The sequence below is a fragment of the Buceros rhinoceros genome, unplaced genomic scaffold (assembly GCF_000710305.1).
Source record: "Buceros rhinoceros silvestris isolate BGI_N320 unplaced genomic scaffold, ASM71030v1 scaffold29631, whole genome shotgun sequence".
Lineage (NCBI taxonomy): Eukaryota > Metazoa > Chordata > Aves > Bucerotiformes > Bucerotidae > Buceros > Buceros rhinoceros.
In genome coordinates, this window is record NW_010395306.1 from 20,035 (window position 1) to 24,265 (window position 4,231).

At 55.0% G+C, this 4,231-nt stretch overlaps 1 protein-coding gene across 1 annotated transcript in view; it reads left to right on the forward strand.

The window, feature by feature from the left end:
• The window catches only part of SPARC (secreted protein, acidic, cysteine-rich (osteonectin)), a 9,505-nt gene that overhangs the window by 646 nt on the left and 4,628 nt on the right, over positions 1–4,231 (forward strand). The gene's annotated exons all lie outside the window — the stretch shown is intronic.

The window sequence follows — 4,231 nt, forward strand, 5'->3', positions numbered from 1 at the left end:
AAAAAAAAAAAGACACTCGGCTTTTTGTTCCAAGCAGACTTTGAAACCATTTCAAGTCCCGCTGCCCTGGATTGCTTAAGTACAGCTGATCAGCTGTTAGAGATGGAGATTGCAGGAGAGGAGGAACAAATCTCTGTTTTTGTTTTGGTTTTTCAAGTTTTAAGACCTTGGGCTGAGTCAGGCACAATTTTAGGTCCACGCAGAAGAGCTGAGTTTCCTTTAAAGTCAGCCACTGTCCTTCCCGTCCTGGTCCCGGTGACGTGCGTGGCAGCCTAACTCTGCTCTTTGTGTCCCTTCTCTAAAAAAGCTCCACTCCGTTGCAGCCAGCCAGGAAAAGGGAACTGAGCAGGATTGGGGATGAATTCCCACCCAAACCCAAAAGGCAGCAATTTCAAGTTGGAGTGAAATTGGGAGCACCAGGAAAGTCACCAGTACTCCGAGCCCTCAGTTACCACCGGCTTGAAACAGCCCCAAAACTCAGTAACCCTCCAAAAGGACGGAATTAAATCGCAGCCGCTGGTTAGGGTCGATGAGGCGCGTTTTGAAGTGGCAATGAAAGGCCGTTGCGTCCTGCGCAGCAGCTGAAGCCCAGCTATTGTCTGCCACATAGGCAGGACCTGGGATGCGGGCGGTGTCGGGAGGGGGAAGAGGAGAAATAAACTTTTCAGACTTTTTTCCAAGCCCCTCCTTCCACAACCCTCTGCTCTTCCGTGACTCAGCCCCAGAGGAATGTCGGCTCCCATGGAAACCCCTTCTGGGTCCTCCGGTGGAGGGATGTCGGGGCTGTTATCGCTGGAGCGGCTGTGGCAGGGCGAGGCCAGGGAACGCTTAGGAGACGGTTTGCATTTTTGCAGAATATTTAGCGGAGGGTTTCATCTCTCCCTCTTTTGTGGAGCTGGGCGAGATCAGCTCGCCGGGTCCCCCGGGAGCCAGGGGGACCCGCTTGCACCTGGCACAGAAGTGTCCGTGCTGCTTTTGGCACTGCTCCATGTCCAGTCCTCACAAAAGCCAAGGCTCAGGCAGGACAAACGCTCTATGGCCTGTCCTGCCAGCTGAGGTCTGCAAAGGGCTCATCGATGAAGCGCTGCTTGCAGCCCAGGTCTCATCCAGGCACTCTTCTTGGGACTAGTTTAATTGTTTCCCATTTTGGGTGCAATTTACAACTTAGACAAGCTGTGACATCTTCAGGCCAGCGCACAACCACAGCGGCGTTTGGGCTCTTGCCCTTCTATCCATCAGCCCTGTAAGATCTGGAGCATTTATAAGAGCATTCAGAGCTGCTCCGCTCCCTGCAAGGGGAATGGGCTAATGCAGCGTTGTGGTGAGGACACACCTTTAGTGACTGCGTGGACAGAGGTGGTAGGTAGTTTGGGGTTTTTTTCCTGTGTTTGACTTGGAGTGTGTAAGTCTGTGCATGAGCTAAAGGGAATTTCATCTTCACCTACACCCAGCTTGGCTCTCTGAGCCTGCACGCTACATGCAAGGGGACTGTGCGTGTGGCAGGAGCCAGGCTGGCTTCTGCTCAGTCCTCTGCTCCTGACCTGCTCCCCTGGGACCCCGTGTAGCTGCAGCACGGGTGGGAGAGCCGGTACCCCTGGAAACACAGCCCAGAAGTGCAGGGATCTGTTCATCAGGGAGCTTGATGGGGACTCACACAAACAACTATGATTTCAAGTCAAATTTTAGCTCGAGAGTGGCTGGCTGAGTAAAGGGTCTTGCTCGCATAGGGAGGTCAGGGCCAGACAGAGGGGTCACAGCCCTCATCTTGTGTCTCTGGTGGCCACACTTGGTCACCCATGTGCACCTTCTAAACTATGGCCCACAGTAAGGTTTGTAGGCAGAAGCTTTTTCTGAACCAGTCCTGCTTTTACAGTCAGTATGAGGTGCTGGGACGTGTCGGACCCTGCAGAGCCTTGGAAGAGCAAAGAGTAGATGGAAGGTGGGGGCAGGAGAACCCACTGCTTGGCCTAGCTGCCTGTAGCATGGCCGGGCTGGAGTGCAGATGGGAACCGAGATACAGGAGGAGACTTGCCCAATGATTACCCACTCCTACTTTCCACTGAGGGCGATAGGATGGGGCAGTGAGACCCTTCGCCTCGGTTAGGATTGGAAGCAGCTGGGGTCATCCCCGTGGCCTTAGGGAGGAGCTGTCAAAGTGGCCAGGCGGAGACTCCTCCCCACTCTAACGTGGCATCCCAGAGGGCTTATGCAACCCTGGCCTGGGCCAGCACCATATGAGCCACGCTCCACCATCCATGGAGCCTCCTCCAGATGCTGCACCCGCCTGGTCCTTGTCCTCTCCCAGCCCACTAAGGTCTCCAGGCTGGGCAGGAGGAGACAAGAGGGACCAACAAAACCCAGCAACACAGACTCTCCTCCATGTATCACCGTGGGGTATTTTCCCCAGCAGAAGAAACTTATGATGGTGCTACAGGATTGTGGGAAGGGTCGACAAGAGTTTGCCAGAGTAGCCTGCTTTGAATCAGTGGAGGTGCTGAGGATCAGTGTCAGACCTCTCTACACCCCGTGGCTCTCTCGTTAGGGATGCGTCTACAAAATGCAACGAGCGGCCAGTGCTGGGGACAGCCTGGGCTATGCTAGAAACAAAAACCATTGAGAGGGGCTTACGGGAGCCACAAGACTGTTTACACAGTGACTGGGAGCTGAAGTTCCCGGATGAACTTAGGATAAAAGTGGGGTCAAGCATTAGAAAGGCAGTGCAGGCCATGCGTCCTGCAGCCCGTGGGTATCAGGCTGTCTTCTCCACCCGCAGCAGTCAGGAGGGCAGGCCCGAGGAGGGGTGGTGACTATGTTCAGCAGCCTTCTCTGTGTCCCCAACCTGCTGGTTTCCAGCATCTTGCAAAGTGCTGGATTCCACTGATTCCTTTAGGACACAGAAGGGAATTAAGTCCCTGCTTGCTAAAATCTCTTTCCCAGTCCTGTTCTCCTCTTTCCAAAATGACTGCCTGCTACACCCCATTGCTCTGCCCCTCATGCTGCCCTCTGCCCTCCATGGGGGTCTTGCAGAGTGGTGCCAGCCATTCCCAATGCAGGGACCCTCGCAGGGATCCTCCCAAGCCCCTCTGACTGGAGGACGGATGCTGAGTTCATGGCATGGCCCAGCTGCCAGCTCCAAAGAGCATCCTCTCGGGCAGCAGGCCCGTGGTAGGTCCAGAAGGTGCCTTGCACCATGGGCCAGGCTCTTCGACAGAGCAGCTCTGTGCACAGGGCTCCTGAGCCGTTATTTCAGGACTTTTGGCCACCAGGCATTTGGGAAAGACCATGCCTTTGCAAAACAGACTCTGCAATGTCCTCTGTGCACAGGCTCTGCCTCCAGGAGGATGTTGTTTTTCAAATAAACTTGTTTTCCCATCTCCAGTGTGAGTCAGCTCTGCAGAGCTTGTTTGCTCAGACTCTTTGGTGCTCCTTCTCCCTCCAAACACAACACTGGCAGCTCTGACTGTCTGCTGGCTCCTAGCAAGCATGTAATTCTCTGACCCCAGCTTACTGCATGGCCAGACTTTGAAATTCAGGGTTTTTTGGGACTTGGGGAAATGATCTGAGATAGCCTTGGTCTGAGGTTGAGTTCTTCTTCCATGTACATGCACTGCCCTCTCCTCCAGGCTGGGCACTGCTGTGTTTCTTCTCAGCGAGCATCACTGAACGTCAGAGCATCTTCCAAAGCAAACAAGCCCCTTGGGAGAAGCCCAGGAGGAGCCTTTACAAGCCAGGGGATGGCCGCAAGGGAGGAGATGGCCAGATTCACCAGTACTTTTCCACCTCCTGCCCCTCCGCCCCAAACCACCCCTCCGGAAGTGAAGAACCAGTGATCTCTTCTGGCAAATGCCAGAACAGCTCTCAGCAGCCTCCAGAGCAAATAAAGGCGAGGGGAAGGGACAGCATGTACTGAGTGGGAGAGGAGGGAGCTGCTCAGCTGCAGCCTCCCCACATCAGAACAGCTCATCCTCCCCACCCACAGCCCCTCTCCCCACAGGTCCTCCATCCCATCACCACAGCCATCCCCACCACCCCATGCTCCCAGCCCTACGACGTCCCTGGGAAGCTGCCCTCCATGCCCTGACCTATTTGGCATGGGCATCCCACTGGGACTGGGTGAGGTGCTGCGATTGGAAGGAGGAATTCAGCCTCTGCGAGGCCAAACCTCGCTAAATTAGGAAGCACAGCCCAGCCTGGCTGATGCCCTGGCATCACAGCATTGGCGTAGTTTTAT